General features: G+C 35.4%; 1 long non-coding RNA gene across 2 annotated transcripts in view; it reads right to left on the bottom strand.

Annotated features, from left to right (window-relative positions):
* The window catches only part of LOC110257237, a 144,551-nt gene that overhangs the window by 2,652 nt on the left and 127,408 nt on the right, over positions 1-14,491 (bottom strand). For both annotated transcript variants that reach the window (XR_002339584.1, XR_002339585.1), the window contains exon 2: positions 1,515-1,621. This is a non-coding gene — a long non-coding RNA (uncharacterized LOC110257237). The remainder of the gene's footprint in view (positions 1-1,514; positions 1,622-14,491) is intronic.

Genomic DNA, 14,491 nt, shown 5'->3' with positions numbered 1-14,491 from the left:
AGGTTTCTACTTATCAATGGGTTTCCAAGTACACAGACTTAATTAAAGACGAGCAGGAAGGGGCACCACCATCCCACTCAGAATGTCTTCCATCAGCCTGTCTGTTTTCCATGATGGTTGCAAGCTGCCCTTCCATTCCTTTTGGTTTTTGTTTTGTTTTTTGTTTTGTTTTGTTTTGTTTTTGCTTTTTAGGGTTGCACCTGCAGCATATGGAAGTTCCCAGGCTAGGGGTTGAATCAGAGCTGCAGCTTCCAGTCTATGCCACAGCCACAGCAACAGGGGGTCCAAGCCATGTCTGCAACTTACACCATAGCTCATGGCAACGCTGAATCACTGACCAACTGAGCAAGGCCAAGGATCAAACCTGAATCCTCATGGATACAAGTCAGATTCAGTTCACTACAATGACCTTTCACAGCTCTGCTGGGCTGTCCCAAGTATAGAAAAGCAAGGGAAGGTAATAGCCACTTCACCTGGCTGTATGTACAAGTGCTTTTTGTTTTTTTTAAAAGACTTCAAGGTAAATCAGAGACATTGAGAAGTCAAAGAATTGGCATTTTTGAAACTTTTTATCAGTTTCATCCTTATAGGCCTTTTTTGAATAGTTGAAGCTGCTCTTTAGACAAAATTTTTCAAACATAAACTTTTATTGCTAGAGTACTCCAGAGAGTATTCCAGCTTGGAATCTTCATTTTATATCTGGGGAAACTAAGCCCTGCCCCCCAACCTTCCCCACACACCACCCCCCCACTGGGCTATGTACTTGATTTTAAAAAGTTAACACTGGAGTCCAGCTGGGAACTCATCTCCCCCAATTTTCTTGACTTTCAGCCCAAAGTTTTCCTCCTCTCTTGTCTCTTGTCCAGAGTTAGCATATTTCTAGGCTCACCAAAGCAATAAACAGTGACCACAGGCTTTAGATAATTAATACATCTCTAGATAATTTTTATAGACATGATTGTCAGAACCATATTTCCTACTAGTAAAACTTGTGAAACGACAGCAAAAATACTTTTTTCAGGGAGACAGGGGTAGAAAGTTTTCCATGTTAAAGTTTAGCTCCAGCTAGAAATAATTTTAAATTTATTTCAGAGGAGGCCCAAGTTTTATTTCATTACTTGAAAATGTAATTTCTTCTAACATTTTGAAATGTTTTAAAATATTTCTTTGAAAATGATCTTGGGGCCCCAAGGCTGGATGGCCAGTTATGTTCCTTTCCCATATGTTTATCCATAAGAGGACCCAGAGGAGTTCCCATCATGGCTTAGTGATGAGGAACCCAACTAGTATCCAGGAGGATGAAGGTTTGACCCCTGGCCTCTCTCAATGGGTTAAGGAACTGGAGTTGCCGTGAGCTGTTGTGTAGGTTGCAGATGGCTCAGATCCATGTTGCTGTGGCTGCGGTGTAGGCCAGCAGCTTTAGCTCCAATTCAAGTTCTCCTGGAAACTTTCTAGAGAAGTAGCTTTAGCTGATGCCTGAAATAAGAATGTTTTCTTCTTTTCTGGATACTTACCAAAGAAGAATGGCAGGCAGCACAGGAGGAACATTGAGGGTCAAATACCATAAGCCCATTGCCTTGGTAAGTGAGTCAGGATCAGTATTCCTGGAAACCATTTCCTTCTGGAAAAGCAGAGGAAAAAAGTGGTCAATCCAGTTTTCTATCTTGGCTCTTAGAGCAGAAGAGCGATGCCACCACTTTCCCTTTCTTCCAAGCCCCTTTGTTTGGCAGCTGGGGCCCTTCCTCTAGGATGGAGAAAACTTGTCAAGAGGAGAACACATATATGGTGAAACCACATGAGCCCAGAGAAGTGCACTGTGGAAATAAAAACCTAGAGAAACTCATCAGTGTCATACTGAACAAGCTATTCTCCAAATTAGATATTGGGGGGATTTGTTTAGTGATGGTTTCTTATGCCCTCACCTGCTTTATTTCATTTTCCCTGCTTTAAAACTTCATTTTTACCCATACCACGTATGACACCTCTACTCTTTTGGAAGTGACATATTATAATACATTAGTGGAATAAAACCAAAAATCAAATCAACTTAAATTGGAAGGCAAACAATATTCATTTTTACACTTTTTCTAAGACTGAAGAACACATTTATTTTAAGTCTTTATTCTAAAAGCTATTTATATCATAGTTAATATTTATGATATATGACTTGAGAGAGATGAGTGTGTTTTTTTTTTAATTGCAGCTTCATTTTTTCCTGTAAAGATGATTTTGATAAGTGATCTTCTTTGAAAGTTGGGAACCTAGGGGAAGATTAATCTAGCCCAGTAGAGGAACTAAAGTGGCAAAAATTGATTAAGGCATTAAAATATCTACAGTATGTCTAGAAAATATGAGCAGTCTCTAAATGATCCCAGTAAATCACAAAGCAAACTCAAAGGAAGCAGTTAAGAAAAGCTTCCCTGAGTAATAGAAAAGTTTTCAGAGTAAAATATTTTGAAAGTGTTATTTTATTTTTATATGCTATGTAATCAGGGAGAAATATTTATCCAGCTACAGCCCAATCTTGTCTCTCTAGCTTTTCAGGAAAGAAAAATATGCCTAAGGCCCAAGTAAATTTATTATATAAACAATCATATATACAAACAAATATATTTTATATTACTTGCGGTGAATTATGTGATATAATGTGTTGTAAGGAATTTTTCAAAATTCACTGCCCATATAGATTGCCTCACAAGCCCCCATTCTGCTTGAAACTCCCAGAATTGTGTATTTCTTTCTAGGACTTAGACATATTTTTCTGAATTATCCCACTGAAAAATAATATTACTTGGGGAGGAATGACAGTTAAAAGAGCTTATAGGGATCAACAAAGCAATTAGGATCTCTTTTTATGTTTGCACATTTACCACATTCATTTGATATGATGCAAGAAACAAAATTTGTTTTTGGAAGTGGGAAAAGTTTGAAACACATTTTTTTTTCTCACAAGGCAAAAGGGCAATGTATGACCTCACAATGGTGGTCCAGAGAGAAAGCAGAAAAGTTGTGAGCATTGGGGAGATTTCAAAGTAGGTCAAAGCAGCCTAAAAATAGAATTGAAATCAGAGTTTTCTCACTCAACCCGGGTTTCAGAGTAGCTCTCTCAAATCTTTTGATTTAACTCTTCCTTGGATGCACGTTGTCTTCTCACATATTGCATGTATTGCTCACAAAAACAATTCTAACCATCTTAGCACTCTTCAGTCTCCAATAAACCCCTCCTCTCTTTCTTTCTTTTTTTTTTTTTTTTTGTCTTTTTGCCATTTCTTGGGCCGCTCCCGGATTGTTAACCCACTGAGCAAGGGCAGGGATCGAACCCGCAACCTCATGGTTCCTTGTCGGATTCGTTAACCACTTCGCCACGACGGGAACTCCCCCTCCTCTCTTGTACTCTGAACAGACTAGCTCATCATTTACTTTCTTTAGAAGAACAAAACCATCACAGTGCATTCCTCCTTCATACTCAGGGCTCAGCCCCACGTCCAGAACTCCCCTTGTTTCTTTAAAATGATCAGAAGCATGAACTTTTATTTATCACCTAGCTCTTCCTCATGGAAAACTTCTCCCCCTTCTTCCATTGCCCTCAATACTATACTTTGGGGAAAAAAATTTTTTTTTCTTTTACTCAGTCCTGAAGTTCTCTTTTCCACCATTTCTGCCCTCTTTCTTCCTGCTAGACTTTTAAAATAGTTGTCTCCCCTGCCTCTTCCTTCTGTCCAGCTTTTCCATTCTGGCCCTAAAATCTTCTTTCCCTACTTGCTAGTCCAAGAAAACTAAATAATATCTTTGAACCATGAGCCAATTTATATTGAATACTTAATAATTACATTTTGTGTACATGAACTTCATAAAGTGAATATGCTAGACTTTTCCTATTAAATTTATTCTGTAACACTGATAATTCCCAAATCTAAGCATTTAAATGTAATAATAAGCTCAGAGATTTTATTAGACTGAAATGAAATTTTTCTCTAATAGTTTAAGTAATGTTCCATTATAGTGCAAAGAATTCAAAGCACTCTGCCCCAACTGTCTTCAGAGAGAAGTTTCCCCACTAATCACATCACAACAGATACAGCAAGTCCAAACATGCCCTGAATGCTCCATTTTTTTTACAGCAGAGATAGAAAATTGGTCAACCCATCTCGTGACATGGGCTGCCAAGAAGCCAGAAATACTGTGGTAAAGAATACACTCTCAAGCAGACTCAGCAGAAAATGCACTTCATTTTTTGAGTGATCTATTTATTTAATGATTTGAAGAAAATCTCAATAGGAAATCCTGGCATTCAAAATTATTTACCACAACAATGGAGATTTGGGGCCATGGTTGCCTAAAGAATAATTTGGGTAAGACGTCATAAGGAGGCACAGGTTTTTCCGGAGGGCTGAGTGACTTATTTCTCCTGAATCCATAGCCATTTGACAATCTCTGTATGCCCTGCAGGTGAAGGAATGATCCCTGGCTAGAATCAGGGAGTTATGTGATATATTTATAAAGACTGCAAAAAAAAAAAAAAAAAAAATCCTTTGCTTGCTGAACTATCTAAATTCTCTTCTGAGTGATGGGGACATCTACCTGTTCCTGTCATCTTATTTAGACCACTTCCTCAGGAATAATTTGTTAAAATAGAAATAATGTACAAACTGATCAATGTACTTTTGATCAGTTTAACAAAAAGAAAATGCTCTATATCCCACCCTGCATACACAAGGGCTCGCTGGATTCAGCATCACACTCTTCTTCTCACAAACTGGGCTCTGGTCTGGGCTCTCAGTCTAATCTCTACATGAGCTGCAGGAAGGCTTTGGGCACAGCTAACCTACTGATCACAATAGCCTTTTATTGACCTCACTGAGAAAAGACTTCAGAACAATGGAGATATTTATTTCTCTATCATCTTTGTTTCTTTTTCTAAATCTACAGATGAGCCAAAATATTGATAAAATTCCCATTAATTTTCTTGGACAAAAAAACTTTCATCTTAATACCGACCTTGTAATTAAAATAGAAATTGGTTATCAACAGTAGGTGAAGTTCTCTCAAATTATCTAATCAGAGTGTTCTTTATTATCCTTACACAGGAACTTTTCTGTGAACAAGTTAATATCATATTTTTGATTAATTAGGTATAAATATTCCTCTCATTACAAAGATAAAGATTCTCTGTGCACTGATAATAGCATAGAGGCGTATATTTCATGTCTAATGTCCTTAATTCAGAATTCTTCTTAAGAAGTTAGTTCACTTGGTTATTTATAGTCAACATTTTTTTTCAGTATCAATGGTGCCAACTTCACACTAGCTGCTTCCTCTTTATGTCTTTCATAATTAACATCATCGTCACCTTCCTTTTGTTTTTCATGACCATCTATCTAGAACACACTCTTACTGTAGTTATGTCTATACTTCCAATTTGAGTCATTTTTAGCAAACTGATCCATTACTAGCTCAGTTAAAATAGCCAAAGCAGCTATGTTTTCAGAGCCCATTAAGAGCACACATCTTATTTTAGATATTGCACATCTTAAAATCTGTTGTGTGATCAATTATTTTGTCTCTTTATATGTCTTAATTATCTTAATACTGAAGGATGGAGAGTCTAAACTTCTAATATCATATTCTATAAAAATAGAAGAATATTTTATAAAATAATCCATTCTAAACCCCCTCAAGTGGCCCTCATTTCTTATAAAAGAACATGTAAGGGTCTTCCATTGTCATATGAGATAATTCCAGCAATGATGTAGAAGGAAGTAGCAAAAGCTTCCTTATTGGTTGTACTCTAAATCAACACCTTTATAAATATAACCTAATTATTTTATTATACTTTCTATTTTATCCATATTTTCTAATATGAGTTCTAACTTCAATGTCTTGACTTTTTACATAGTATTTTCTGTGTGTCTCCTCAGAGACGTTTTAGACTGAGAGAGAAAACTAAATCACATATAAATTATCTTTATAGTCCTATAGACATGTTGGGAAATATGTTCCAAGCCAATTCTAGAAAGGTAGGGTTCTTTGAAAATAACTAAATACTTGATTTAGTAGTAGATAGTTCTACAAAAAAATGTGAAGGAAATGTACTTGCTTTCCCATTCTTTTAGTTTTCTTGAAAAACTTTCATCATAATACCAACATTGTAATTAAAGTAGAAACTGGTTATCAACAGCAGGCCAAGATAAGGCACACCTCTGCAGAATACAGCCATGCTGTCCATTAGTAATATTAAGAGTTACCATAGCAAGTTCTGATTTGCCTGATTAAAATACAAGTTCATTAATCCCTTGAGCATTTATATTCTAATAGCAAATATTAGCTAATTTGATGTTGTCTTTAGAGAATTTTAGTATTGCCACACATTGTCAGGAAAAAGAGGAGTTTTTGTTGAGATAAAATTGAAGGAATGCACATTGTAAAAGCAATGTATCTGAGAAATCTTTGAAACATATTGGACAAGCCTGACAGCAGCTCTTGGGTATATTTTCCTTTCTCTTTCCAGCATGTTTTGTTGATCCTCAGAGCAAGTGTTGTATTATCATTGGAGGGTCTTGATAGAACCTCATCACAGACAAAAAAAAATCAGCACCAGGACACTGTCGATTCCTGGGAAAAGATGATGATTTTTCCCTCTTTCTCTAAAAGGCCATCTGGTAGCCTAAGAGAAAATATTTATCTGCAGTTTTATACTTCCTACCAAGTAGGTACCCTGTGTGGAAGCAGGCGGAGGGTGTTACCTCACAGGAAGTGCTATTGATACATTTGGTCATTTCTCTACCTTTGTCTCTCAGATGGCTCCAGAAGTGCACTGTCACATGTCACCATATGTAGAGCATATCATATATCATCAAAACAACTGTTAGTCCTGATCAATGAGAGAAAGATACTTAATTGGGGTGATGAGGCCTTTTCATCTGTTTGTTTTGCCTTTGGGCTGGCCTGCATTTTATCATATAAGCAGAATGTTACAGAAGACAGATTTCTTCCCACCCCCACCACACCCACCTCCTCACAACCCACATCCTGTTCCCCCACCCCATCCTGTGGCATCAGAATTTTGACCATACTTCCATAAGAAATCCTTTGGATTTGGCCTCTCTCACAACCAAGTTCTCTCACTTCCTGGGAATCTCTGCAAACAGCTCATTTGTTAAAAACACATGAAGACTAAATATATGGAAAAAGGTAAAAGGTCACTGATGAGTGCTTTTATGGTGTTCAATTGATAAGTCAAACTTATCAATTTTGACTTATCGAGTTTGATAAGATGAAATATGTCTCTGCTTCTCCCACTTTCTCCCATCACTACACTCCCAACAGAATGAAAGAGGTCCCCCAGTTTAGAATGTGTTGTTCTTTATTTAGTTTAATAATGAGGTAGACTTATATTGAGAGGTTTTGTTGTTGATTTTGTTTTTCATTGGTTGTTTTTTGGGGGAATTTTTGTTTTGCCTTGTTTTTGCGTCTGCTGCTAAACTGCCTGCTCTGTAAACAGTCTTAGCACAGAGGTTGAAAAAAATGCAATAAAGCTTTGAGAGTGAAAATTGCCCAAAAGCCTCATGAAAGGTTCAGGCTGGTAATGACAAGAAGACACAACCCAATTGTTTAATTTTTTTTCCTGCCTCCAGCAATATTTTTAGCTTACCACGTATCTATTTCATATGGATGTGATTTTTCCCCAATGAAAAATATATGCTAAAAAGAAGAATGTCTGCAATTAACTAAAATAAAAGAGCATACTCCAGCATGTGCTCCATGGTGCAATAAAGGCAAAAAGGCTCTTTGTGAAGAGCCATTGCTCCAGGAAAATTCCTTTCTCTATAACTGTGATGCATTTGCTTCTATTCTGCATCACGGACCTCCTGAAAATAGAAACTTTATGTTTAATTGATTTATTTGTAATGAATCTGGCTCGGGGTAAAGACTCTTTGAAGCTGATTGATTACTGCAACAAGCTTAAGATTTCATACCACAACAAACCTTTTTGTACTAATAAACAGTGGGACAATAAAGCTCTGGGGCATGGTGTTTCCCTTCACATTAAAGTGAGGATTTGCAACTTAAGTATGTGAGGGACATAGTTTATGTGCTCCCAAGAAGCAGACATAATGAACTATTTCTTTTAATGGCAGATTATCCCTGTTTCTATTTCCTGGAGTGAAGACCTCGCAAATTGATGTATCTGTCCTCTGAGGTTTTCAGAGAGGCATTATGGCATTTTAAAATATTAATATGAGAGTACATTTAGCTGAAAGTAGCTAGTCTAGGATTCTCATGTGGATGCAATGCAGGTCACCAGAGACCTCCTGTCTCTCAAGGCAAATGATTTACTCTAAGTGTATCATTAAGATACACTTTTTGGGAATTTATGATGGTGCTTTTTCACCAAGTTATACCTTTTCCATAAAAATTTAAGTATTTTATGCTATTTTCCCCTCACTCTTATTCCTTAAAAACCTGGTCAGTGTCACGGGCAAATTGTAAGTGCCACCTCCTTCACTGCCACTGTGGGTTTGGGCTGAACACTGATTAACCAGGACTGGATGTCATGTCTTGTTACAACTTTGCAGAGCAGAAGACTCTCCTAGGAGATTTGAAAAGAACAGCAATTATTCCTCCAATAAGGAGGGGGGTAGGGCAGATGGAACTAAATCCAGATTCAATGTCAGAGTTGGATAATAGAAACAGAAAAAATAAGTATCCAATATGTAGATGCCAAAGAAACTATTCAGGAAACTTCCTGTGACTGTTAATTTTTTTAAATCTCTTCATATATATTTAAAGTTCCCTTGGAAATAACAGGTGACTTGATTTAGCCCCTGGCTCTTTAGATTTTTAAGAACTCAGGAGATAGCTAAGCAGTGTATTTTAGGTAGAAAGAGAAAGAGACTCAATCCCAGGTTGTCCTACATTGTTTATTATTCCCAAGGAGAATCAGATATTTAAAGCCTTGCAACCTAACTTGATATCAAAGAGTAAGCTTTATCCACTGTGGTGAGAAATGTTGGGATCATAGTCTCTATAATTTAGTCACTCCTTAAGCAGCTATTTTTAGATATTGACAGGATTCAAGCAAGTATGATGCCCTTTATTATGTGTGTCTGTGAGAGACTGTCCACAAACTTACCTCAATCTCTGCCCTCAATTCGATCCTGAACTTACTTTGGCATAAAGACACCCCAGTTCTCTCATCTTGTTCCCCTAGGCATTGTGATATTGTAATGACAGCCTAGAACATAAGTGTCTGCAGTGCATTTGTCTTTGTCTAATCATAGAGGTTAATTTTCAACTTCTACCTCTAAAGATATGATTTGATTTAAAGACTAGACCCCAAAAGAGAAATCTTTTAAAATAGTAATGGAGACTCCACCTTACAAAGATTTGATTTTTTTTTTTTTCTGACAAAGGACAAACCATTTCATTAATTTATTTAGTTTGGAAATCCATTGACAACTGGAATAAGGCTAATACAGCATCACAGCAGTAAATATTAAACTCCTTAAATGTGCCTCTGCAGGGCTCCTGGTGAAGGGATGATCATTTCACTAAGGAGAACTATCAACAGCAAAGGAACAAGTAAAAGGAGCAGAGTGTTACTGTTCAAGCAACTTTTCTTAAAATAGTCTGCCTGGTTCTATTAGTGGCGTCTCTAAATGCTATTTTCAAAGGAGTATTGCAAACTTCCTTGAGTAGGGAGATTATGAGTACTATATGCATCCTATATTTCAGCTTACCTGATGCAATATTACAAGAATGATGAATGAAAAAGAAAATGCTCTTATTAAATGACAAAACGCTATCTGTTCTATCTGCAAACTTAATGACCTCAGGTGACCCTATTGGAGATATACAAAAGTCAAGAAAAAAATATCAAAAAATTATTGAAGGATGTGATTGTATTAAATGGCTGTAAACTTTATACCAAAATTGGCTTTTTCTTATAACATAGGTATAACTTGGTTTGTATATTTTTTAAAAAGGAATTGTTAAATATAAGCTTACTCTGGATGAAATATTAAAGGGATTCCTATTTAAAATTTTACCCAAGACTAATATGATCTTAGGAAAACAAAGATTTATATTTCAGAATCTAAACCAGTAGAACCCAATCACCAGTATTGTTTGTAAAGATCTGTCAGCATCTACTTCACTAACCAAATTTTACTACCTTCTGTCTAGACCATATTCACCTAATACTTTATTGATAAAAACATTTTGTATTTATATCTTAATTCTCACTTAGAGAACTTATAAGGCTTTGCAGACATTACCTCATTCCAGTGTGCACAACGTGTCTATGAGGTAGAGAGATGACAAGCATTATAAATGTTATTGATGATAATAATACCAATATTTATAGAGTGACCTTTTTTATGAAGTTCAGAGAATTTCTGTTATACGTGTGGCTTTATTCCTCACAAAACCAAAATGAGGGGGATTAAAAGCAAGAATTATTGATCCTAAAGAACATGTGATTTTCTTCCTATGTACTACTTTCTAAAATTGGTAGGCAGTTAGAAACACACTGAGCCTATGGAATTGACAGTATCAGGTTTTGGCTGGATTTATTTTAATATTTGTTAACATCTTGAGGAATATATCCTTTTTTTTCCACTTCTAGCGATAATTATGTTCTTAACGACACCTCCTTGCCTGAGTTAGTTCCTCTCATCACCCAGTGCTTTACATTCTTGACGTCAGATGACTCGGCTGCGGACTTGCTATGCCTCAGCTTAGTTTTTGCCTTAGTCAAAATTACTGAACTTTCCTTAGCCTCAGTTTCCTCACATGAAAATGGGACTATAATATTTTCCTTCGTTCCTAGCAAGGTTGTTTGGGACATGAAACTCGATTAATATTTAGGAAAGCACGTTGTGAATTCTAAAACATTTTTCAAATGAAAGTTATGTGTATATAGGTAATATTATCCAGTACACGAAAAAGTCTTGCTTCTATGGATGACAAACCTATAATGAAGCTCACTTCTGTCATTCACATTATCACAGTCGATATGCTGGTTTGAACTAACTGGTTGATCATAAGTAATCAGCCTTTTAAAATATTTTTATATAAATATCCAGTAATGGTGATCTATTGAAGGACCTCAATAGGTTATTATAAAAAGCAAAGGATATAAAGCACAAAAAAGAAACCTGTATTTCATAATTCCAATTTTTTTTATTAAAGTATAACTGATTTACAATGTTGTGCCAATTTCTATTGTACAGCAAAGTGACTCAGTTATACATATATATATACATTCTTTTTTTATATTCTTTTCCATCATGGTCTATACCAGGAGACTGGATATAGTTCCCTCAGTTGTTGTTATTTCAGTAGTAACTATATTAATTTATTTGATTTATGTCTTTCCCAAAACACTGCAGATATTTTTCCCCAGTGGAAAAATTTGTATCAAAACATGTCTGCTTTTGTATTTCAGAACCAAGAATTAACTTAGTCAAAGTTCACTAGTGAAAAGGACAAAGTTCAGGAAATCTGGGGAGATTTGGTAGTGTATTGCTCACTACTCCTCATTATGATTAAAAATTAAAAATCATCAGCAAATAATGATTTGTTAAAATTAGTGTTCCCTTATTTCCTTAGGCAACTCCATGAGAGCCTAATGTAAATCACAAGTAACCAGAAAAAAAAAAAAAAAAAAAGAGCCTAGGTAAAAGTAACTTTCATCATTTATTTTGTCCAAAATTTTAAAAAATGCAACTAAGTGCACTATTTTGGAGTTGTGTAAAATGTTCTTTATGTTATATTCTTTCATGATTTTCTAATAGGATATATGAAACAGCTTGCAATCTCTGATTGTGGTGCTGGGTTTTACATCAGAAGTAGAAGCTGTGAAATAATTATTATAACGTAGTTTCCTCTCCTGTTTTTCTTATTGCTATACTAAGTCAAACAAGCCTTAGACTTTGGGTTTTTTATACACTACATTTGATCACTGGGTGGGTGAGTCATCTAATCTCTTTCCCCAGTTTCCTTTTGCAGTAATAATAATAATAATAATAATAATCTCTTCAAGGGTAGTTTCATATGTGTCATATTATTCAGTTATATATAGAATTACATTTCATAAAATCTAATAAAAGGCCAAATATAAACAGCCTTGCTTATAAAGTACTGTAAAATCATTTAAAATTATAAATCTTGAGGAAAACATGTAAATTCAGTATTTCATAATTTACTTTCAATCACTTAGGTGCCGACGTTTGCTTAATTATAACTTTTTTTTAATTTCAAAGAACAGTTTCTTCATTGCTGTAAAAATTATTATATTGTCTAATTTCCCTCAATCTTAATCAGTAATCTCTCTGTTATTAACTTGCACATTTTATCAGGCTTTCAGAAGTAGTAAATTAGGAGAATCTCAAAATTGAATCAAAATGATAGTGTTACAATTGCAAAAAGGATCGAGATTTCTGTCTTGACTTTTACTTTAGCCTATTGATTTTTTCAGTGATACTGTTTGTAGAAAATTAAGCCATAAATAGAATTTCAGTGTTCTTTATAATGAGTCTGTACCCACTAAACCCAATTGTGCCTGTACAATCCCTACTGGGGGATTTAGAGATTGTGTTATTTACATTCGAAACCTAAGTCTATTGCCTGTTCTCTTGACCAAGAATCTACATGATTCATCTCCCTTTTAGAGAGCCACCTAAAAGTAAAACAAAAACAAAAAAAAAGTAATTATAATCATTATTGGTAAATGGGTTCTGATGAATTATACCTGAACTTCCTGGAATTAAGTTGTTAAACAAGAATGATTTAAGATAATTCCCAATCAGATGAGACAAATGGTGGGTTCAACTGATAAATTTCTTACCAGACTGCTACACCTAATAGCTACTCTGGGTGCAAATCACATTTGAGTCATTTTTCTCATACTGGACAGAGAGCTCAGGTAAAAAAGGGTTAGTAGGTTGTGTTTAGTTCTGAGCCAGTTGAATTAATGTTACCCAAAAGAGGATATTGGCTATGACAATCTGTCATCTTCGCTTTAAAAAGAACACCAAAGACAAGTGTGCAAGTGGACAAAAATACCTTCTTCATTCATAAGAAAATGATGGGGGTGGGGCAAAGCCTCCACAGATCAAAGTGGAGTCGACATCTGAAGCTTATTAATAAATCTTATAACTTTGTAAAGAGAAATATTTCTTCACAAGGACTCTAGACACTAATTCAAGAATCATTGCATGATAGATAAGGACCCTTGGAAGTACCAAGTGGCCGGAGAATAAATATAGAAGGAAGGGTGACAATACCTAAGTAATGTATTCATGAGATGCTCTAAAATACCACTGGGAAAAGAGATCTTATGTTACTAATTCTCCAATATCTACCCTTAGGCAAGTTGACTTGAGAGCACTGTAACTAGGTCACATTTTTGTATTTGTTTTAACAAATGGCTAGGGTTGCATTAGCATAAGACAAAGTATAAATATTGATTTGCGAACCTAGAGCATACAATAAAACAGCAACCTTTCTAACCCTTTTAAAGAAATCCAGCCATAAATAAAGTTCTTCTCCACTATATTTTTTTCAGAAAAACAATTGATACATAATTCATCCATAAAGCATCTTCATCATTATCTTTACTGATCGCTACCCAAATGTCCTCGTCCTACGAACATTACAGCATATAGATTGCACTTGTCTACCCTTCTAAAAGGGTATGTTTTACCAAATACAGCAACCCTGTTTTATTTATGGCACAATCTATAAGGGCAACTTTTAATAGTTCCACATGAGCTGAGTGCTAAAAGACAGAGATGACAAATGTTACTATTATTCTAACCATGATAAAAATAAAAATCAATAATTGTGCTTTTGGAATCAGGAAAAATAACATTGAACTATTCCAGGTCATGTCTTGTTCATTTATCTCCTATATTTCTGTACAAGAAAAATAATCCAGCTGAAGATATTAATGTTCTACAACTATAAATAATTATAAAATCTTTTGATTAAGTAATCTTTGTTTAAGTGAATAAAATCCATCACAATATTTGCAGTGGCAACACTGCAAACACCTATGAGTATTAGACTGCCTTAGGCACTTTCCTTGAGGGCCTACTATGCACCAGACATTAAGCAAAGTCCAGAGAACTTAAAAGAAATAAAATATGATCTCTACTCTCTAGGCATTTACAGTCTCGTTGCATGATATTTAAACAAATATTTATGCTATTACTCTGTGATAGGTAACTAGTTGTCCTTCCTGACGTATTTCTTTCTCTTACAAGCCACATCCAATTAATCAACAAACCCTGTCGTCTCTACTTTGAAATATATTTATATTCAGCCACTTCTTGCCACTTTGACTTCTACCATCTTGGTCCAAGCAACTGCCAAGTCAGGCCTGGATTATTATAATAGTCTCTGTCTTAAGTAAGGGGATATCTAACACCAAGTCACAAGACTCCAATTGTAGGGCCACTTGAAATGCAGCCTGGACCTGCAGCAG

This window comes from Sus scrofa, chromosome 16, assembly GCF_000003025.6.
Source record: "Sus scrofa isolate TJ Tabasco breed Duroc chromosome 16, Sscrofa11.1, whole genome shotgun sequence".
Classification (NCBI taxonomy): Eukaryota; Metazoa; Chordata; class Mammalia; order Artiodactyla; family Suidae; genus Sus; species Sus scrofa.
The sequence above is the reverse complement of the archived record's forward strand: the minus strand, read 5'-3'. Positions and strand labels throughout refer to the sequence as shown.